This window comes from Neolamprologus brichardi, chromosome 14, assembly GCF_056152115.1.
Source record: "Neolamprologus brichardi isolate AB-2024 chromosome 14, ASM5615211v1, whole genome shotgun sequence".
Classification (NCBI taxonomy): domain Eukaryota; kingdom Metazoa; phylum Chordata; class Actinopteri; order Cichliformes; family Cichlidae; genus Neolamprologus; species Neolamprologus brichardi.
In genome coordinates, this window is record NC_142117.1 from 41,653,092 (window position 1) to 41,676,775 (window position 23,684).

General features: G+C 39.4%; 2 long non-coding RNA genes and 2 pseudogenes across 2 annotated transcripts; all 4 read left to right on the forward strand.

Annotated features, from left to right (window-relative positions):
* The first annotated feature begins 5,605 nt into the window (after positions 1-5,605).
* Positions 5,606-6,704, forward strand: LOC148099784 (uncharacterized). Its single transcript, XR_015719959.1, has 3 exons — positions 5,606-5,655; positions 5,731-5,797; positions 6,318-6,704. It is a non-coding gene; the product is annotated as an uncharacterized LOC148099784 (long non-coding RNA).
* Positions 6,705-14,877: 8,173 nt separating this feature from the next.
* On the forward strand, positions 14,878-15,993 carry LOC102779890 (uncharacterized). The gene is made up of 3 exons (XR_437498.3): positions 14,878-15,017; positions 15,102-15,182; positions 15,670-15,993. It is a non-coding gene; the product is annotated as an uncharacterized LOC102779890 (long non-coding RNA).
* Positions 15,994-19,567: 3,574 nt separating this feature from the next.
* LOC148099785 (5S ribosomal RNA) lies at positions 19,568-19,686 on the forward strand (annotated as a pseudogene).
* Positions 19,687-22,232: 2,546 nt separating this feature from the next.
* Positions 22,233-22,351, forward strand: LOC148099786 (5S ribosomal RNA; annotated as a pseudogene).
* The last annotated feature ends 1,333 nt before the right edge of the window (positions 22,352-23,684 follow it).

A 23,684-nucleotide genomic window follows, 5' to 3' on the forward strand; every position in this document is an offset into this window, starting at 1 on the left:
ATTCTGTAATCCAAGGGCGTAGATTTGGTTTTGGCATTGGTGGGGATGGATGATTCCACCACCGAACCCTGCCCCGTTTCTTTTTTCCCCTTTTTGTCTTTGCTAAAGACAAAAAAAAAGATTAACAAAAGGGAGAAATATACTTGCCTACATGAACCACCAAGTCATCCTCCAATTTCACCTGTGATCTTGTGTCACCATTACTCTCTGAGCTTTGTGTTGGTTCTTCTGTCACCTGATAAATAGGACATACATGACAATAAGAATAAAATGTGTAGCTGCTTTAGTGTTTCTGTCAGTTTGTGCAGATCTTGACTCATCAGTAATGTTTGTAGGCTGAGTGCATTTTTAAAACAATTTGTGCAAACTGCACTACAAGGTGGAATATTTGCAAAATCATGACTACTTGTGAAATTAAATGGTGGTTGCTCCTTATGTATGGACATTGCTTGTGGTGCACCCCAAGGCTCAGTTTTGGGCCCAAAATTCTTCAACTTAAACATTAACAACATCTGTAAAGTGTCCAAAGTATTAAAAATGGTTTTCTTTGCTGACGATACAAACATCTTCTGCTCTGGAGATGATCTGCAGAATTTATTGGAGGATATGACTAATGAAATAAGTAAAGTGAAGTTCTGGCTTGATAAAAACAAATTATCATTAAATTTGAATAAAACTAAAATGATGTTATTTGGAAATAGTACTTTAAATACAATGCTAAGATTAAACTAAATGGTGTTGATATTGAAAGAGTCAGTGAAAATAAATTTCTGGGGGTAATAATAGATGAAAAACTGGAGTGTATTACACTATTAGTACATCTCAGAGACACCTTCTTTCTCAAGAAGTCACATGAAGAGTAACAGATTACATCTCTTACTGTGTCCGACCAAACAACTGCTGTGGAAAGTCAGTTATTAGCAGTTTTTTAACTACACCCGTAAATGAACGTTTGACTGAATGCTGATAAGTGAATACTGAGAATTTAGGAGGAAATGTTTTCAAATTTTCCTGCAGAGAATCTGATTAAAATGTTTTTTGCACTCAGCGAGCAAGAATCAGTTTGATCAGTGACCTTTTTTCAGCCAGTAACATTTAAGGTCACACATCCGCTGTAATATTATAATTTGCTGTTCTTTTTTTAATACACCTTTATGGAGAAGAAAAGCATCTGGATGTCCTGATGCCAGATGTTTTTCTTTCCAAGCTCCTTATGTAGCTGAGCTATAATGTACTGAGTGAGTCATAGTGAACTTTCTCAAATGTGCATTGTATAGATTTTATTTTTTTATTATTTAGATGGAATTTTTGTAATACTAAGGTTCCACATGTCACTGTTGTAGTGGGGCATCAGTGGGACACCGATAGTACATGTCGCATGTGTGGGGTTTCCCAGCCAGAACGGCATGGACTCCACACTGATAAGGCTCATTCTCCGTAGCTCCTCCCCCTTTACTAAATTATAAGTTTGGTGTATTTTGCTTTACTAAGTATTAGTTCTTAGGGCTAAATGCCCCCAAAGTGCTGATGCAGGGATCAAGAGTATGGAGGGTCAGGAGTGACAAAATGGATTAATTCATACACATTAATAATGAATTAAATGTGGCAGTAATTAATTAAATGCCCATTCATGTCATTTAAAACACTTAATAAATTATTTATTTATATTGAAACACTTAATTAATTATTTGATGATGTATTTATTTAATTCATTTAGGCACTCCTGACCCTGCAGCTGTGTTCTTCATTTATTTTTATCTGTCAGCATCACCCATCAAACTCAGGGGGCGGGGTTAACGCTGTTTGAGTCAAAACCATTGCTTTGGGCTGGTGGCCATTCCTTCAGTGGGCGTTTCTCAACAACAACAACTATGAACATGTAGAAAATAACTGAACTGTGCTTTGAAGTACTCTGTTTGTGTGTCACCAAATACACTTTTAATATTTTTTTAGCCGAGGATGTAGCGTTTTTTTAAGATAGAGCCTCTTTGCAGAAGTGCTGATTTTGTGGATTTCCTGGATGTCTGTCTCACAGCAAAGCGTGTGATAGAGCCGGTACACAACTGTCATAACCCCAGCTGACGGTACACCGGCTTCATTCATTATATCTACTCGTTTCAGTCGCCATTTCTGAATTATAGCTAATATTAAAAAGGAGGAGAGAGATTAAATAAATCAGATTAACACCTGATCTTTGTGTTACCTGTGTATACACATGTAAACTTTATTAAAAGAGATAATATTGGTGTTCCCGCCATATAGTAACTCTCAGGTTTAACTGTACCAGGCTTGTTCGACACTGTTAAACCTATACAGACTTCACGATGTTCGACTAATGTTTTCATTGTGGACATTAATCATGAGGCTAAACAGGCAGTCCAGCTGCTGTCTCAGAGTCCTGTACACCATGGAGCAAAGTCAGCATATCCAGGATATCTTTCCGTTAGTTGAGTTAAACCAGCAGCGCAGTTACATGAAAGTGTTGGCAGCATCAAACTAATCTAATTCACATGTCGATATTCTTTTACAGAGAATAATCCTTATTACTGCCAACTGGACTGGTGTCCAACACCAGTGTCCAGCAGCCATCACCAGTGTGTGAATGGGTGGATGACTGAATGTGTAAAGCGCTTTGGGGTCCTTAGGGACGAGTAAAGCGCTACACAAATACAGGCCATTTACTACTGATTTGAGAAGTGTGGATGCTCCGCAATCTGTTTTCATGTTAAAGTTGTTTTTTCTTTGACTTTATAATCTGATACTCTCTCTCTCACACACATGTTGCGTGTGGGAAAGTGTTTTGTACAACAGTTATACATACATACATATATATATATATCTTATATATATGCACTTGTGAAGTGGCTGTTTGGTCTCTCCAATGACCAAACAGCCACTTCACAAGCACATGGCACAACATAGAAGAGCCACCTCCACAGGACAAGACTCAGCAGTCCATCTGCATCTTAAGGTCAAAGGTCACTCTTTTGAGAATGCCAATGTTCACATTTTGGACAGAGAGGACAGATGGTTTGAAAGAGGAGTGAAAGAAGCATCTATGTCCACTGTGAGCGACCATCTTTGAACAGAGGCGTTGGTTTACGACACCAACTCTCTGCCATCTATAATCCAGTTTTGAGATCCCTCCCCAGACGCCTTAACGCCCACTCACATCCTGGACCATCTGACCTCAGGAATTCGCATGATAAGGTGGGGCCAGGTTTCACAATGAACTCACCTGAAACTCTGGCTGATTGGGACCCACACCCAGTTTCACACCTTGGCTCAGGCGATTAGAGGATCATCAGGGGGTCCTTTGTCCCTCTGTGGGGGGAAACTCCCACTAGGTTTAAATCTGGGACTCTCCACCATTTGACCTTAGAACTGAAGAAGCTTCTCGGATGAAGGTGAAACGTCTTCAAGTAACTTAAAGAAGTCCAGACGCTTTTCTTTGCAAGCTCCTTTGGCTATGATGACCTGGATGACTGAGAACCTTCACAGACAAACTTTGTTGTTGTTTCTCTGGGCTCAATTTCAGCCTCAGGAGCATCTCTCAGAAGAAAACCGTTTAGCAAATAATAAGATAAAAAGATTGTTGAACCAGGTGGTATTCTCTGGAGTTTAAGACCAAACTCAAACAGTGAATTGACATTAGACTGGAATTCATAAGATGAATAGAAATGCTGCTGAAGCTAAATGATTCATTCATGTGTGAGTGTGTGTATATATATATATATATATATATATATACACACACTCACACACACACACACACACACACATTCCAGTGGAATCTAAGAATGGTGACTGCTGCTGGCCCTCTCTCCTTTCTTAGTTGGCACCAGAATGAAGAGGCAGACAGGGCGGCGACGATCCTGTTGGTTTCTGCACCGTTTGGACTTTTATGGGACTTGACCTTCATGGCTGAGGCCATTGCATTTTGGCTGTATAGTTTTAATTACTTTTAATGTTTTTAACTTCATGTTCCTGCCTGGCCAGAGTATTTTAGCGCTTTCTTTAAAAATAAATTATAGTTTTAGCAACTTGTGTTTATATTTACTACTTCCCTGGGCTGCTCCACTGCTCTTCCCGTCAGAAGGGTTTCCCTTCTGTGTTAAACTTACCACCTGTGAATCCACCTATGACATAGATACTTTAGGTTCAGTGAATGCTTAAATTGCACTGATTAGAATATACTGGACATTCAAAGCTAAGATTCAGCGCACTGTGTTACAGGCTGGGATTTGATGAATTCGTCATATATACAGCCTTTGATCATCATTTATGTCCAGCTGAGAATGAATCTGTGCACTCACATATTAAATGAACTGAAATCAGTAGTGTGATCTCCAGTCTTGATATAAGGAATGAGAGAACTGACAGCTGTTATTTTAATCAGCCTGTCTCAGTTGTTTTAACTCTAAGTATCACAAAGTAATGTGGTAACATCTGGACTGACGAGTTTACTGTCAGCATTTTAATCGCTAGTTTAAAGGCTGTAGGCTGCAGCCGTTGCTCTAACAGTGTATAAATGTAACAGGCCTCAGTGCTGGTTCTACTAGTCTGAGCTGCTTCCAGCTTTATTTGTGAAGAGCAGCTTACAAAACACGTAGCTAGCTCGTACAGCTGCGACGTAAAACCTTCATAAACTAAGATGACCTTGAAATAATGGGGCTATGTGCGGTGATGCTAGCGTTAGCCATGTTAGCACGTTACCTTCACAGGTGGTCAGACTGTGAAAACAGGCACTCAGTCAGAGGTTGGGCTCTCCGTTTCGCTGCAGGGTCCCTTCATTCTTCACATATCCGTGTCGAGCCGAGTGTAAATCCCGAGGCTGAACGGCCTTTGTACAAGCACACACGCTTCTTAGCAGGGCGAAGCTATGAGCTAGAAAAATCCAGGCAGAAAGCCTGTGTCTGTCCAACCAATCAGAGAGCTCCTTACATCCCACAGTGTGGCTAATTTGAATAGCCGCGAGGAAGTTGTTAATCGAAGAGCTAATCCAGCAGCTAATCCCAGAGCGAACAGGAAAGGGAAATGGATTTTGAAATGAGTTTATTAAATTGGAATTCAAAAATAAATTTACAAATGCAGAATTTATTCTACAATTCATTATTTAAGCACAGAATTCTTTATTTCGATGCGCGTGGCTCTCGCGGTCCTCCATAGAAAAATGAGTCCAGTATTATAGAATGAAACCAAAAACACCCGCCGCTGCCTTTTGACGGTGCAAAACGTTTCGTCGATATTTTTGTGTTTGTTGGGGAGAAGACTTACAAACATACTGTACAGCACTTCAGAGTCACACTGCTAGTGATCAAAGATTTATGTAAAATTGACAAGCTGAACACATTTTGTACTGTACAGGAGACACGGCACCAGATTGATTTGACAATGGTCTACAGCCAATCAGGATACAGAACGCAATGCGTTGTTAACCCCCCCCCAAAAAAAGAAAAACATGCAAAATTGCACATGTAACCCCTATAGACATGGTTACTAGTATTTTCTTGTTTTTTCCTGGTATTATTATTTCCGACACCCCTTGAACACATTTTGATTTTCCGTAGTTCAGTGAATGCAACAAAAGCACGTTGCTGCATTAAGCTAGGCAAAACGGAGCAAGACACCCGAGAGCAATTAACAAGCTACACAGTGAGTCTTTCGGTATAAAATAAGTGTTATAAAGTATTTTTAACAGTCTCTAACTTAAAGTTATGTACTTTTCAGAGGCCTTTATGTGTTTTACTCTCGACCAAAACCAGGCAGAGCGTGTGTTTGTTTCTTGGGAACTCCGGTGAGTTACTAGAGATGATAAGTTAGCAGGAAAACTTATGCTAATTTTACATGTGGTAAACACTGCAACAGTGCGAAGTCTGTATTGTCTAAAAAAGCTAAAACCAGTCGGAGTACTTGAATTGTGTGTGAAATGGAGTGTCGTATTTTATTTTATTGTCTATTTGATTGGGCATCTTCACAAATGTGCAAAACTAACGCAGGATGCAGTTTTGTTGCCATAAATGTTGTCCAATGCTTTTTCTGCACTTTGTCATTTCAGTTATAGGTTAATACATGTAAATAAGTTATTTAAAACTAGTTACGTTACAAACATTTCATGATGTGATTACATATGCCTTAAAAAGGGGTATATAAATACAATTGATTGTAATGCTGTAAATCAATACAAATGGAATTCATAGAAACAGAACAATGTTAAAACAACAGTGTACTTGATTTTGAAAACTTTATGAGATCTCATTTTATTTAGAAAAACTGTTAAGAACTATTTTGTTTATTGCTCTGTACTGTATGTGCAGACTGGTTTTTTGTGATCCTGGATCTGAAGTGGTTCTGGATATGGATGGCGAGCCAGACCCTGTGAAAACTCTTGGCGAATCCAAAAGCAGTGTGGCCAGCTGTTCTGGATGCAGGAGTAGAGCTACAGTCTGAATTACTTCGAATCGCAGGATTTCAGATAAGCAAGAGCAAAAACTGCTTACTTGATACGGATTGTTTCTCTGGGAAACTGTTGAACTCCCAATATCCTGCTCATCAGGAGTCAGGTCTAAAGAGACTACTCATTTTATTTTATTTTGTCGTTATTTTCAAAAGAGCGCTCTTCTCTGTTGATCTTCTGTTAATTTTCTATGCTGTTTACATTGGGTTATTGCACCACTGTAACATTGTAATAAATCTGCCGGCTGTTCAACACTCAATTCTCTCAAATTTATTTTACTCCTCTCGAATCTAGTCTATAAGCTTAACCCTACTATACTAAGCAGGTGTTACACACACAAAAGAATCAGCGAAAGGTAAACCGCATTATAGCGAGGGACTACTGTACACGAAGACAGGACAGAGACAATACGAAGTGGATTGTGCAGTAGGTATTAAATACCAGGTTCAAGTTATGGTCGGGATATTGTAGACAAGACAGGACACGGTGTGGCTGCTGCGACCTAGCGCCCCGCCATCTTTCTGTCTTTTTTGTGAAAAAAACTATTAATAGTTTAGAAAGGACTTTTACATTTTCATAATATTCATGGCTGTGTGGTAAAGCTGACATTATCTCACTTGTAATGGTTCAGATTGGACACTGTGACTGGCCGGTTCTGTGCTCCAGGCCACATGTTTGATACCCCTGGACCCATGCAACGAAGTATAAAAAAACGTGTCCACACTTTGGCCTGTGAAGAGTGAAAGCAGATATACGGCGTGATATCGAGCCAAATGCTTCAAAGTGTTCCTTGATGATGTGATAAAGAAGTGGCGTTCCTCCTCCAACCACAAACAGGAAGCTCATGAAGCGAGCAGTGTCAGTGCTTGTACGACACTCACCACGAGACCTCTGAGCAGGATGGCTGCAGTCGCACAGCTCTGCTTCTCCCTGCTGTTCACTCTCATCAGCAACATTCATGCAGAAGAATTTATCGCCATAAGAGAAGAAGGAGAGTCTTTACAGTTCAAGCTCCCAGATCAAAACAGCTCCTGCATCACCTCCAGACGTGTTGGTGAAGATACTCTGGTCCTGTGGAACATCTCTGACCCCTGGAACAGAAACTTCACAGTACATGAAGACCTGACAGGACGACTCTCATTTCCTGAGACATTTCATGGTTCTCCTTCATTTACTCTCAACAGCCTGACCCACTCAGACTCTGGACTGTACCAAGAAGTGTGCTGGACTCAGGGCAGCGTGACATATGAGAGAAACATCAGCCTGACTGTGTGTAAGACAGTAAGGAGGGAAGAATCTATCATAAGTCTTGAAGACACTGTAGACGTACAATGTAAAGGAGCAGGTGAGAATCTGACGGTGCGTTGGATCAGACATTACGAGGAGCGGGAACAAGCCATGCTGAGTAGATTTGAAGACAAAACAATTTTGAAGGTGAATAAAGTCCAAGAAAGTTTCCTGGAGGTGACAAACACATCACTTCTTCATGTCTTCAATGAACAACAAACGTCTTACATCTGCCTGGTGATGAACCAACAGCAGTGTGTGAGCACTTACGCTGTACATTTGACCAAAGAAATAAAGCTACGTTATGCTTCAGAGGGAGACACAGCTGTGCTGGAGTGTCCCTTCATGGACCCCATTCATGACCAGCCCCCAGTTTGGATGAAGAATGCAGATTCCTACAATACTGATCAAGAAATTGGTCGAAACTTCTCACTGGTATTTCCATCACTAATGTTAAATGATTCAGGTAATTACTACTGTGTAGGTGAAACAGTAAAAGATGAGTACTTGCTTTTGGTGTGCCCTAAATTTGGTCCACCTGCAGTAAAGGTTTTCTCAGAGGGAGATGAAGTCACTGTCAGATGCTCTGATGATTGGAAAAATAGTCCTGCGGGCTTTTTGTTCATTAAGTTGATCCAAACAGAAGACAAAATTGTGTTCGATGTTAAGTTCTGCAGTGACAATAGAATCACTTGTTCCGATGGCAGCCTGATAATCTCTAATGTCTCACTGGAAGATGCAGGAGAGTATGTGTGTGCAGGTTATAATTTAAAGTATGAGTGTGTGTCAGCAGAAAAATTTGTTCTGATCTACAGAGAGCCCTTTGGGGTTTACTCGACCTTCTACAGAGTCAGGTGGATACTGCTCAGCAGTCTGCAGGTGATGCTTTGTGTTGTTGTGGTCTGTGTGACACAGAAAACCAGGAGAGGAGAGCAGCTTTCAGCTCAGACACACACTTAATATGCTTATAATAATAACAATAATAATAATAATAATAATAACAATAATAATAATGATAATAATAATAATAATAATAATAATAATAATAATAATAATAATACATAGAAGTGAAGAAATCAAAACAAAAACAAACAAAAATATTATTGTAGATATGAATCTGTGACCTGACTGGACGGTTCAGTCTCTTATATGATTATATATTTTAAACATTTTGCCTTTTTCTATCTTTCGACTTAATTCTTGTTTATTTCTGCTCATATTTTATTTCAGTTATAATGATTATGTGCTTTTTTGTTTTATGTGATTTGATGTTTATCCATATCTCATTCATGTATCTCTCAGAGTATCATTTTGAATATTCTTCTGTTTCTATCAGTGATCAGTTCGATCTATAATAAATGTTAGAAACCAGTTGTAAATGTATTCGTTCTTCACTCTGATGTGAATCATTATCATCTCTCTTGGAAAATGTATTTTGTTATTGTGTTTAAGAGCAGATTCATTACAGCACCATGTTCATCTGCACTATATTGTTTTCATTGTTGTGAATAAACATGATTGTCTGATACAGCAAACACTTCATAATATGGACGTTACTGCTTTGATTGTGTTTTTATATTCTCCATTTTTGTTAGGAATCATTTCTGAAATAAAAATATCTAAATCTAATTTAACAGGCTGAACGTTGATGCTCTTCTGTCAATGACTCCATGATGATTTTAAATTTTAATAAACACACAATCCTCATATTTCAGTGCAGGATGTAGAGCAGAGTATATCAGTCAACTGGATCAGAGCTCATCAGCATTTTGAACTTAATATGCAGCCAACACACTTTAACACGTGTCTGATGTAGAGTGAAACATATCATGGAAAAATGGAAGACGAGAGAAGCTGCACATGGTTATCATCATTTATTTATTCATTTATTTTTTTGCCTGTCCCATTTGGATCTTTAGCCATCAGAATTGTTGTTTGAAGGCCAAGAAAGATGCCATGTTGGTCCATTTGATTGACCTTTATTATAATTGTGTATTTATTTTATTTTATTATCGGTTGTTACAGACGGGACAGACATGACTGGGGGATAGGACAGGGAGAAGGAAAGAATGAAAGAAAGAGAGGGAGAGAAAGAAAAACAGAGGGCAGAAGAGATGATGAGAAAGGGGGGAAGGAACAAAAAGAAAAACAAACACCTGGATCACCTGTATGGAGAAAAAAAACAGAAGAGAAAACAAACAAAGAGCAACACAATAAATACATCTTATCATCATTTATTATTATTTTTATTTTTCTATTTTTGTTGGTGGTAGAGTTTAAATTTTTTTTTTTTTTTTTAATATTTTATTTTAATTAATTAAAATGTTTTAATTAAAAACTATGAATTTTTAAGCGTTATTTTTTTAAATCTTTTTTATCGTTAACTCTGTTTCCCTGGGTCTTTTCCCATGTGTTTTGAATAACTCTTCTTTTTTTGGCAGCGGTACTGGTTTTATTTTGTTGTATTTATCCTCGACACCTTAAAGGCCGGTCCTTGAGAATATTGTCGGTCATAAACCGGTCCGTGGCACAAAAAAGGTTGGGGACGCTGGTTTACAGGACTGACGGGACTCCAGGAAACACAAACAAAGTCAGTGTTTAAGTGGAGACTCATCAACAGACCCGGGCTATCTTTCCATCATCTGGATTCACTTACCCTAACGTTTGTTATCAGGATAAACTGTCACACAGAGTTTGTTATCAGCTCTCTAACCCAGGGTCTTCCCTGCACGCTTACATGAAAGGGGCGGAGTTTGGCAGGATTGAGAAAAAGATGCCTGCCAGCAGATTCGGATGCAACACAACCCACAATGCACTGTTTGCACAAATTTGAGACTACAGCAGCGATAATGTGCAGAGTCTGCAGTGGCGGTACGCTGGACCTGACTTCCCTAAAGGGACCCCACATGACTCCACTCACTCACCTCTGGCAAGCAGAGTGTGTGATTCAGTTGAAACAGCCCTCATGTCAGCTCTGCTGGGCACACTGGGCTGTCAGGTGTCCCTGTCCCTTTTTGCCTGGGCTCCAACAGACTTGAGAATCACCCCTGCAGGTTACATAGGAAATATATAAAACCTTTTCTGCTTCAGCAGAGGATCTTTGTCTCACTGTTTATCACTACTACTGTAACTCGTGTTTTCTGAGAGGTTGCCATCAGTCTGTGAGCTGCACATCTGGACTGCACAGCAGTGGAAAGATCTCGTCCACTGTCACTGAAGTAGTTCTGTGTTATCTTAACTGAAATACCTCTTCTGTTTCAAAATACATTTCTAACAAAATCATTTTTAACATCCATGAATGCAGATTATGACTGTAAAAGGAGAAACAACATTAGTGTTCCCATGTTCTTGTTATGGTGCGACTGGATGGCCTTTGAACCCTGGGGCATATACTACGAAGTGATTTCAGCATGCCCAGGTTTTCTTTCCATCATCTGGATTCACTTACACTAACAATCGTGATCAGGATAACCGCTGGTTAGCAAAGTTAATCCAGGGTTTCTCATGCACCTTCACAAGGAAAGGGAGGTGTTGGCAGCATCTGACCAATCACAAAAAGGGAAATTCACAGATAATATGACTTGTCTTGATGCCTAACATGTTTTTATGCTTGATTCAATTTAGCTGTTAAGTGTCTTTTACTCTGCTGGTGCCGTTTAGGTTCCAGATTAGAGATCAGCAGGTATGAAATCACGACGTACTGACCAATCACTTCTCCAGAAAATAGTGTCACTATTCCTGGAAGATCCCTTTGACTTCTGTTGGGGGGGAAGAGAGGGTCTAAAGTTTCATTTTTGTCTAATGTAGTGATGCGCGAATCATGAACGAATCGTTCAATACTCGAGAATCACTTTACTGACTCATGAATCATGATTCACAAGTCCAACTGACTCACTGACTCATCCCTGTTGCTGTTAGCAGCAATGTATCTAGCTTATAATTAAAATTGTGGAGAAAAACACAACATCCAGTATCTTAACAAAAACATTTCTGCTCTGAACTGGAAGAAAAAACCCTGAGTAGAAGCTCACATCAAGAAAATAGCTCCTCGGTTCACAGTAGCATCGCTCTGCTAACATGCTAACAGCACATTTGAGCTACTCACCCACTCCCTCCTGGCTCACAGCTTCTTCTTCTTCTTGGTTTGCAACCAATGTTAAGGCGCATTACCGCCCCCTGGCTCACATTTCAGTGGACATTTAGATGAGAAAATATATATTTAACACATTTAAGGAAAATACTAATAAAATAAAGATAAACAAAATAAATGTTTATTAAGCAATTTTGATAGGAAATTGCTGAATTTTAGAAATGTTTTTGCTCTTTTTTTGCTCTATAAAATAGTTTTTTGGGTTTTTTTTTAATCATTCATCTGAGCAGTAGGATTCACATGAAAAGAGAAACAAATTAAGTTTGAGTGAAAATGTACATTTTTTGCACACTCTGGTCAACTGACTCAGTGAATCAAATGACTCAAAAAACCGATTCACTTTGGTGAGTGACTCATTAAAACTCGATTCAGTAAAAAGAATCAAATTTACCATCACTAGTCTAATATCTTTGTGTTTCACTAATGAGCATCAGTAAGAAAAAAACGTGTTCTTAGATGCAACTTTTTTCTGTTGTCATCAAACAACCACACGATCTGCGTTAATTCACTAACGGAGATTTGCCGCGTGGCGTTAACGTCATTTTAACGAGATTAACGCTGACAGCACTAGTTTTAATATTTAATATATTTAAGGATTTAATTTTTAAATCTTTTTTTTTTCATTTGTGTATTTATTTTATTGTTATTTCACTTTCTTTGTCTGTTTATGTTTTTTTTTACTTTTATCTCAGTTTTTGTGATGGAAAGCACTTTGTTCAACCATGTTGGTTTTAACGTACTCTATAAATAAAGTTGGATTGGATTGGACTAATATGATGAAAGCAAGCCCAAGCCTGAAATCGACTCCTGATCTTTGATCCGTCCTCACCTGGTCGTGAACGTGATGGTCAGCCAGGTATCCAGTTTACCTTTGAGTGTCAGATTTAGGCAGATTTGATTGCTTCCGTTTCATAATGACAGATTTAAGTGAACTCCTCTGTCTCCATTCCCAGACTTCTACTTTTGAATAAACTTCCCTTTAACTTGCTCCGAGTGCTCTTTTGTCTGCATGGTGTAACTGTAGCCTGGCATGCTGAATAACCAGTGAGTGGACCTTCCAGAAATATGTGATTTTGGTTGTTGAAGTAGGTCAGTCACCTTTGAAGGGCTGAATATTTATGGAGTCATCAGTTGACGTTCGTTTGTGGAAGTCTGTTTTCACTCTGATAATAAAGAGGATTTATTTATTTCATTGACCAATAATAAAAAGACTGTTATTATATTTTTAACATTATATGATTATATTCACAGTGATGCTTTGAGGAAGACTGCACTGTTTGTCCCAGAATAATCAAACTGCCATGAAATACATTCACTAATTTACTATTTGGAACTAACACACTATTAGTACATCTCAGAGACACCTTCTTTCTCACACGAAGAGTAACAGATTACATCTCTTACTGTGTCCGACCAAACAACTGCTGTGGAAAGTCAGTTATTAGCAGTTTTTTAACTACACCCGTAAATGAACGTTTGACTGAATGCTGATAAGTGAATACTGAGAAGTATTTTCTGATTGACATGACATTGACCAATCAGATGAAAGGAAGAAAAATAGGGTCAAAATTCGTACTTGTAACTTGCAGAGATTCACACGTTTTTTTTGGCTAAGTCCACATACAAATCTTTTTTACACACACACACAAATTCTTTTTACACATACAAAAGTACAAGTACAAAATATTTATAACCACATTTTGAGCCCACAAAGCTGTACGTGAGCTCCACTGCAGTGGCTCGTGCACCGCTGCGTTCACGGCGTTTGCTGTAAATTATACAGCAGTGACATATGTATGTAAAATGTTTACTGAGGTTAGTGAAACAGTGTTTGTAAGGACTATAAGGTCCATAATTACTGAGGCAGTTAGGCTGTTTCGCAATCTTGGCTCAGTACACACACACACACACACACACACACACACACACACACACACACACACACACACACACTCCATTTTTATCTGTATCTAGCATTTCCGAGCAGCATGTCTTCATTATCTGTGTGTCTGCAAACACTCTGGTTTCTGTGGTTTCAGATCCATTTCTCTCTCAAGGGAAATAAAGGGATTACACGGCCGTCTTTTCCTGTTTCATATGTTAGGCTATGGCTGTATCCCAATTCAGGGTCTGCAGCCTTAAAGGCGCATTTTAAGGCCAATTACGTCACAGCGACGCGACGAAGGCTGTCCCACTTCGAAGGCTGCTCGAAATGCGGCCCTCAAATGCGTCCTTCATTTCCCTGAATTTTAAGGATGTGGCGGTGTAGACTTCGTGGCCCAACATATCCCAGAATGCATAGCACAGCGGTGGGTGTGGATAATTTTGGCGGAAAACAACGGCGGATGAGGGGCGCCCGAAGAGCAAACTTTGAGTAAGTACTGAATATCATGTCACTTATTTATGTGCAAATATTTAATAACGAAGAACATTAAAACATTACTGTTGGCCACATGTCGGGAAAGTTATATGACATTAGTGACGTTTGTACTAACTTGGTTTTAAAGCCTTTACTTTAAAATATACGCTGTTCAATAGCTGACCTTAATCTTACAGAGAATGATCAAAGCTCATGTAGAAACAAACAAACAAATGAACAAAAGATTTTCTCCTTCATTTCTGTCAAACAAAGCTGTACGAAACGTTAGCTGTTAGTATCATGGTTGCTAGGCAACCTGGGCAGCGCAACGGAGGCTAGACCGTCCCATTTCAGAAGCCTCGTGTAGCCCAGATGGAAAAAACAACACATTTACACCAATAATAGAGAAGAAAGAGTATTTATTCTCTTTATTTTAACTGTCCACACCAACAAAGCGTCATATTTCCTATGACCATTGAATGCACCTCTCAGTTCACCCCACGTGAGGGCAACTAGCTCAGCAACCAATCAGAGCCTACCCAGGCCGCATTGACCCTGTCAGCCAGGAAGTGAGGTGAAAGTGCATGGAGTTCCCGGGTTTTTTCTCATCTCAGCAAGAGGAGTGGAGGCATCTGATACTCAAACCGAGAAATCCACGGACAAAAGAGAGGGAAAAACTCAGAATTGAGAGGAAAGGAAGCCAGCATACTTACCTGCTGGAAATTCGGAGTCGAGTGGCTGGATGAAGGAGAGAAGCAACGTCGGTAAGAGAAGTGTTATTCCGAAGGAAAAAAAGTTGTAGAGCCTTACCGTCGTGATCACGCTAATGCTAGCTTGGCGTCTCACAGGCTAACCACTCACCTTTCATCCGGAGAGCTGCTGCAATTCCGACACCAGTGTGTGTTGGGCTTTTGTGAAACAGAGCAACGGTGAGCAACATGTTCTTAGCCGCTCTAAAGCTAGTTTTAGTCAGTTCACTGTGAGTTTAAAGTAATCTAGAGGGTAATTTTTAGTGCATTTCTCTCTCACGAATAGGCCTATAGTGTGGAGAAATTAAGCACACTGCTTTAATACCTCTGAACTGAACTCACATGTATATTTTGTTGCTTATTTGCACATAGTTCTGAATTTGTTATGGTGTATTGTATTTTGAATGTCAATGGTTACTTACCATAAGTATTGTTTAATTAATGTTTACGTGAATAGAGAAATTTGAGCAACTTAGATGTTTAGTTCTCATATTTGATATACTTGAAAATTGAATGTTGTACAACAGAACTGTGAGATTTGATAAGATTTAAGATGTTAATGCAATGAATATGAGGTTGATGCAATATTTTGATTTTGTATTTTAACCTTAAACAATGCATCTGAAACAGACTGATTAGAATGTACATTTTATGACCTGGATTATAGGTCAGGTTTTTTTGGAGAGGACAGAGAAGTCCAAGGACCAGGACGATATTCCGGTTGTGATAGATGGCGAGCCAAACACTTTGAGGACGATCTACCCCAAAAGAAGATACACACCACACACTCATACATTCCAATTACACTCACAAGGACCTTTGAAGTTGGCTATCGCCAGCTTAACTCTAAATTCTTAAAGGGCCCCAACGAGTACTTTTATTTTGTTTGAGTGTGCACACTATTTATTTTATTTTATTTTATTTTTTTTCTTTATCTGTACAAATTGGACAAATATCTGTTATACCTTGTAACAATACAAGAGTGGCTACTCAAAAGTTAACATTATGTCCAGGTCATTATTGCTGCTCAATACTTTGGCTCCATACGAATTTGGTGTCTTCTGATTCTGGCCAGGGTCTTATTACGAGCCCAAGTAATTATTGCGCTGTAATTCACCTTTATACCTTAAAGTTGGTTACACTCGCACTTCCGGCCTTAGTGGTCTTTGAGTACGCAGCCCTTGTGGACCGTTAAGGCTGCGTACTTTAAGGCTGCAGACGATCTGAATTGGGATACAGCCTATGTATGGGGCGCCGTTTGTAAACTGAAACATGCTGAAATTAACGGCAACATTTTTCCACATTTAGCTCTAAATCTTACAAAAACATGTTTTTTCGAGTCATTTTTTACAACATTTAGTAAAATATTTGCAACTTTTTATATTTAAAACTGAATTTTAAATGTTAAATCTAAATGCTAAATGTTAAATGTAAATATTATATTTAAATGTTAAATGTTAAATGTAAATATTATAGTTAAATGTTAAATGTAAATATTATATATAAATCTAAATGTTAAATGTAAATATTATATATAAATCTAAATGTTAAATGTTAAATCTAAATGTTACGGGAAACTAAATATTTAGCTAATATCCAAATTTTTTGTACGGGTCAGAGGGAAATACCAAAATAAAAGCTTCAAGAAAACCTCCCGCGCTAAAGTGTGCCGGTTGAGGTCAGGTTGTGTGTGTGCGCTCCTCTCACGGTCACTTTTGACTGTCATGAGCTGCTTCACCTATTCCCTACCAGCATGTCCAGCTGAAAACATTGGAAGAGCCGTTTTGTCGGCCATCCAATGATTCAGCGGTAGTGCACCCTCAACCTCACAAACGCCGCAGCACTTGGTAAGTTTATTATATAGCATTTTGGACGGGTTGATAGCAGTGTTAGCAAAACTAGCAAAGCTAAATTACTTAGCCAGTCCTCAATTATTTCATTTGGTAGGCAGCAGACAGAGATCGAACATCATACAACTGTATTTATTTATTTGGTAGGTAACAGTCGTTCTTGATGTAAATGTTTCCTTAGGAATCCAGCAATGCACCTGGACCAAGTAGACCTGCCATCTCCATACCGCTCGGTAGGCCTTCTTACACATATCATTTAGCTGACAGGTTTTGATATACAGTCAGGTTCATAAATATTTGGATACAGACACATTGTCTAATGTTGCTTCTGTACATTACCAGAATGAATTAAAAGTGAAATGACTCCAATGCAGTTGAAGTGCAGACTTTAAGTTTTAATTCAATGGGTTGGACGAAATGATTGCATAAAAATGTGAGGGGAAAAAGTAATTTGTAAACACAATCCTATCATTTCAGTGGCTCTAAAGTAATTAGACAAATTAAATAACTGAAAATAAAACGATCATTTCTATTTCTATTATTCAAAACCCTTTGTTGGCAATGACAGCCTGAAGTCTTGAAGTCATGGACACCACCAGATGCTGGCATTCCTCCTTACTAAGGCTCTGCCAGGCCTTTACTGCATTGGCTTTCAGTTGCTGTTTGTTTGTGGGCCTTTCTTTCCTAAATTTAGTCTTCAACAAGTGAAATGTATGCTCTATTGTGTTAAAATCCAGTGACTGACTTGGCCATTCAAGAATATTCTATTTCTTTACTTTAATAAAGTTGTGGGGTGCTTGGACTGTATGTTTTGGGTCATCGTCCATCTTTATTATTAAATGCTGCCCAATCAATGTGACTACTTTTAGCTGGACTTAAGCAGACAGACAAGTATGTCTCTGAACGCATTCGGCTGCTTCAGTCCTGTGTCACATATTCAGTAAACACTACCAGTGCCACTGGCAGCCATGCATGCCCAAACCATCACACTGCCTCTGTCATGTTTTACAGATGATGTGGTATGCTTGGGATCATGAGTCGTTCCATACCTTCTCTATACTTTTTTTCTTGCCATCATTCTGGTAGTGGTCGATCTTGGTTTTATCTGTCCAAAGAATGTTTTTCCAAAATTTTGCTGGCTTTTACTAGATGTTTTTTTTGTTTTGTTTTTTTGTTAAGCCCATTCTAGCCTTTCTATCCATCTATCATTTCATATTATACGCTATCATTTGTTCTGTGGTGTTGCAAAATAAATTTTATGTCAATATTTTTCATTGTTTTGATGGTAAGTTGTGGCTATATGAATTTCTTAATTTTCTTTCTGTTATGTTCTCTTTGACCGCATGTTGTCTGTTCGCAGTAAAATTTTCAAAATGAAAACACTACGTCTCAAATCAATTCCAGGCCTTTTATCTGCTTAATTGGTAATGACATCATCATTTCAATATGGATACCCTAAATTAAAGCTGAGTCTGCACATCATGTTCATGATATAATTATGATTGGAAAATGTTTCAGTAAACGGGCAACAAAATAAAACTTGTTATGGTCCAAATACACACTGCCCTAACTGCAGGCCTTTTCTACTCTAATTGAGTGCTCAAAGCACTTTATACAACAGATTTCATTTACCCATTCACAGGCACAGATTAATACAAGCACTTTTTCTGTCCAACATTCACACACAGTCATACTCAGATAAACCCATTGGGAGCTGTAGATTAGAGCACCTGGGGACTGAATCACCAATTTGACCAATAATCACCGAATGCTAATCTACAAGATACAAAAGGTTCAGTTTTCTGTGTAATGGGTAGACAATAGTAAGATGGTCTGAGTCTACAGTTTGTTTGTTTTTTGTTGTTGTTTTTGTTTTTTAATGAACAGATAACAGAAACACTACGGATGTATTGTAATGCATAGGTGTCTATCTGTATCTGTGTTTGAATTCATTTCAGGTTCCTCTCCCATCAGTTCCTCAAGCTCATACTATGCGCTCACATTTTGTGAGAAAAAACAAGACCTGCAAACACTATACAAAAGATGTTGTGTGCTTGCCCTTGTCTTCAGCATCAACGTTTCTCATACCGAGAGGAGATTCAAGAGCAAAACTAGCACAAGATGGCCTTATTGGGAAGATCTCCTTTACATCTGACTGGTCTGAAGCACAACTTAGAGAAGAAATAGCAGCAATCTTCAGAAGAACATTTGCACTGTCAACTGGCCAGACATTCCCTTTTGAGTATTTGAGTACAATTAGAGGATGTAAATGACTAATGAAACCAAATGTTTCTAGCAGTTTTCTTTGGGATGGCCAAGAAGTTGGCTCGATTTGTTCCACCACCTGCCTCTATATAATGAAGAAGGGGTGTATTAAAAGACCCAAAGCAGCTGCCCATTAATGAGGGCACATTAACCACATTGCTTTTGGCTGTTTTCACCAATGTCTTGTTCTGCTGGCTGAGGCCACCTACAACACACCAGGGCCAGTGCTGCTGGCCGAGGCTAACTACACCACACCAGGCCCTGTGCTGGTTCCTGAGGCCATCTTCAAAAATCCAGGGCCTGTGCTGCTGGATAAATGCTAAACTGAGTCTTTGGGTTAGGGTATTAGGCAAGCATGCAGGTAGGGTTATAGGATTGTGTTCGTAACTTCAGGTACTGGCCACCTCATCACTTGATTCCATAAATTGACACATTGTGCTGTGGGCAGCAGCTTACGGCCATACCACCCTGAGCACGCCTGACCTCGCCTGATCTCGTAAGCTAAGCAGGGCTGGGCTTGGTTAGTACTTGGATGGGAGACTGCCTGGGAATACCTGGTGCTGTAAGCCTTTCATTTTCATGTCATTGAACTGCTTTTGATCCAGAGAAGGGGTGTATTACAGTTTTTTCTGATGGTTTAAGCACATTTTTTGTAACTATTGGCTATTTTTGCAAAACTCTACACACAAATAAGAAAACTCTTCACCCAATCAGCAAAACATTGTAGTTTTCTTGTAAAAGCAAATAACCCTTGCTTAACTCTCCACACCTTTGTAAAAATGGTATTTTTTTATCCAACAGTTAACACAAGACATCACATTAATATGCACACAATGCACCAACTGCACACTGACGGTATGAATAAAAAACACATCTGGCTTTTGCTTTCTCTGTGCACAAGGTAGGCTATGTCAGTTTGAGCTCATACTTTTGTCATAGATCCATAAGCATACAGGGATCCAAACTTCAAGTACTGGTGTTTATTCACACACATCAAAACAAACACAAATGTTTACTTCCAAGTCAAAACAAAATAGTAATTTCACTGAGGAAAAAAAAGAAATCAGTCTACATCGTGTCGTCTCTCTGGCTCTGGCCACAAAATTTTGTCTACATCACATGAAATGTCCTCTAGTCGAAGGCACTGGGGAAAATATCTTCTGGAATTTTACATCTGTGGTATTGTTGTGTTTCTCATCAGCATATGGCAGTGCTACAAATTTTAATGCAAAGTGACTGTGCTAACTGATTCTCATTTCAAAATGTCCTTATGATGCTTGCTACAGCTGCTCGAGTTAGGCTGAACCCGTTGGCCAGCTTCCCTCAGGGTCATTTCACGGTTGATTACATGGTCCACTATTGTAGCTCTGATGTCATTAGCAATTCTATTTCTTACTCTTTTTACCCCCCCCCCCCCCCCCCCCCCCTCGTCCTCCTCTTGCTCCTCTTTGTCCTTGTCGTCCTCTTCGTCCTACTTCTTCACCTCCACGTCCTCTTCCTCGGCCTCCTCTACTTCTCACTCTTCCTGCTCCCTCCATTGTACTCCACACACAGAGCTGACCTGTATTATAGTGCTTAGGCTGATTGCAAAGTGAACTAATTCTCTAAAAAGGTTTTCACATGTGACAGTGTGCCAGACACTTGGCAAAATAGTGTACATAATGGACTTAAATGTGTATAGTTTTGCTAGGAGTGCATTGATCATTTGGAAATTGAGTGTAAAGCAGAGAGTTGTGTTTACAGTTCTGCAAAAAGAGTGCTGTGCAGTGGATTGTAGCTACAGGTTTGCAAAGTGTGTGTTACAAAATGGCAAACTGAGTGCAAAGCAGTGTTTGTGCTTTTAGTTTTGCAAACTCAGTGAGTGGTTTTGCTATAAGTATTAATAGTTTTGGAAATTGTGCTGTAAGAATCACAGTTAGGGTTTAAGCATTCAGAAAAAACTGTAAAAGACCCAAAGCAGCTGCCCATTAATGAGGGCACATTAACCACATTGCTTTTGGCTGTTTTCACCAATGTCTTGTTCTGCTGGCTGAGGCCACCTACAACACACCAGGGCCAGTGCTGCTGGCCGAGTTTGACTACACCACACCAGGCCCTGTGCTGGTTCCTGAGGCCATCTTCAAAAATCCAGGGCCTGTGCTGCTGGATAAATGCTAAACTGACTGCGAGACATGTTACATACAGCTTTGTGTGACAGAAATGAAGGAGAAAATTGTTTTGTTGGTCAATCATTTTTGTCATGACATCATTAGTTGAGTATCTGAGGCTGAGACCACAGGACTGTAAAACATGATTGTTGGGCTTCATTTCTGTACTGAGCAGTCATCGATTAGCTAGTAAATAATATTTAGTTAATGTTGTTCATGAGACTAAAGTCATCTCTCTATGGTAATGTAAATATAATATGGCCAATATTATAGTATTGTCAGATTATTATGATATATATATAAAAATATATATATATATCACTGACTGTCAGCTTGTTGTGTTTGTGGTGGATATATGACTGACTTTAATTATCCATAAAATCATCAGATTCTCTGTAAGATTAAGGTCGACTATATATATATTTAGAAGTAGAGGCTTTAAAACCAAGTTAACGCTGAAAGTACAAACATCACTAGTGTCACATAACTTTGCCGACATGTGACCAACAGCAATGTTTTAATGTTCTTCGTTATTAAACATTCGCACATAAATAAGTGACGTCATATTCAGTACTTACTTTTGACAGTTCACTCTTGGCCGCTCCCTTCTGCCGTATTTTGCGGCAAAATTATCCACACCCACGCCGCGCTATGAATTGTGGGACATATGGGACCACGAAGCGTGCACCGGACCACGCTTGATATTTGGGGAAATCGACGGTGCATTTGGAGTATGCATTTGAAGTACACTTTGAATTGGGACAGCCTTTGTCGCGTGGCGGTGACGTAATCGCACTTAAAATGCGTACTTCAAGCGTGCAGACCCTGAATTGGGACACAGCAAGCGTCTTTGGGTTAGGGTATTAGGCAAGCATGCAGGTAGGGTTATAGGATTGTGTTCGTGACTTCAGGTACTGGCCACCTCATCACTTGATTCCATAAATTGACACATTGTGCTGTGGGCAGCAGCTTACGGCCATACCACCCTGAGCACGCCTGACCTCGCCTGATCTCGTAAGCTAAGCAGGGCTGGGCTTGGTTAGTACTTGGATGGGAGACTGCCTGGGAATACCTGGTGCTGTAAGCCTTTCATTTTCATGTCATTGAACTGCTTTTGATCCAGAGAAGGGGTGTATTACAGTTTTTTCTGAATGCTTAAACCCTAACTGTGATTCTTACAGCACAATTTCCAAAACTATTAATACTTATAGCAAAACCACTCACTGAGTTTGCAAAACTAAAAGCACAAACACTGCTTTGCACTCAGTTTGCCATTTTGTAACACACACTTTGCAAACCTGTAGCTACAATCCACTGCACAGCACTCTTTTTGCAGAACTGTAAACACAACTCTCTGCTTTACACTCAATTTCCAAATGATCAACGCACTCCTAGCAAAACTATACACATTTAAGTCCATTATGTACACTATTTTGCCAAGTGTCTGGCACACTGTCACATGTGAAAACCTTTTTAGAGAATTAGTTCACTTTGCAATCAGCCTAAGCACTATAATACAGGTAAGCTCTGTGTGTGGAGTACAATGGAGGGAGCAGGAAGAGTGAGAAGTAGAGGAGGCCGAGGAAGAGGACGTGGAGGTGAAGAAGTAGGACGAAGAGGACGACAAGGACAAGGAGGAGCAAGAGGAGGACGAGGAGGGGGGAGAGGAGGACGAGGAGGGGGGGGGGGGGGGGGGGGGGGGGTAAGAAGAGTAAGAAATAGAATTGCTGATGACATCAGAGCTACAATAGTGGACCATGTAATCAACCATGGAATAACATTAATATCAAACCTCTTTAGTGCAAACAAGATACTTACTCCAGTGTATAAACTACACCTTGGACATCCATTCAAAAACACAATCATGACTGTTATAACTGTATGACTCTGATACAGGATATTGGACTGGATTATCAAAGTTAAAGAGGTAATTGCAGGCTAGCCAACAAGCTACCAGGCTAACAGCTGAGAAAGCTAACAGCTGACCGAGGAAACAGCTGACTGAACCTGCTACCAGTGGAACCAGATACAATGGGGCTGAAGAGGACTCCGTCAGCTGAGGAAGTCGGGGACATTAAAAGGTCTCTTTACTTCTTAATGGAGGAAATTTCCACTATCAGGTTGCAGCAGAAAAGTATCCTTGAACTTGTGGAGGTAAAGCTCCTGCACATCCAAAATGCAGAAAAATTACTAGACTACCAGGATCACATCACATTGTGCAACTCTGATAGACAACATTTTTACAAATGAAATTAAAAATAAGACTGTAAGTGGACTCCTGATTAAAGACATAAGTGACCATCTTCCAATTTTTACCATCTATGATAGGAAGGGTGAAATATATCAGAAACAAGACGTTCATAGTGCGTATAATGAATTCCTTAGAATATTTACATAAGTCCGGAATCTGAACATTGTCC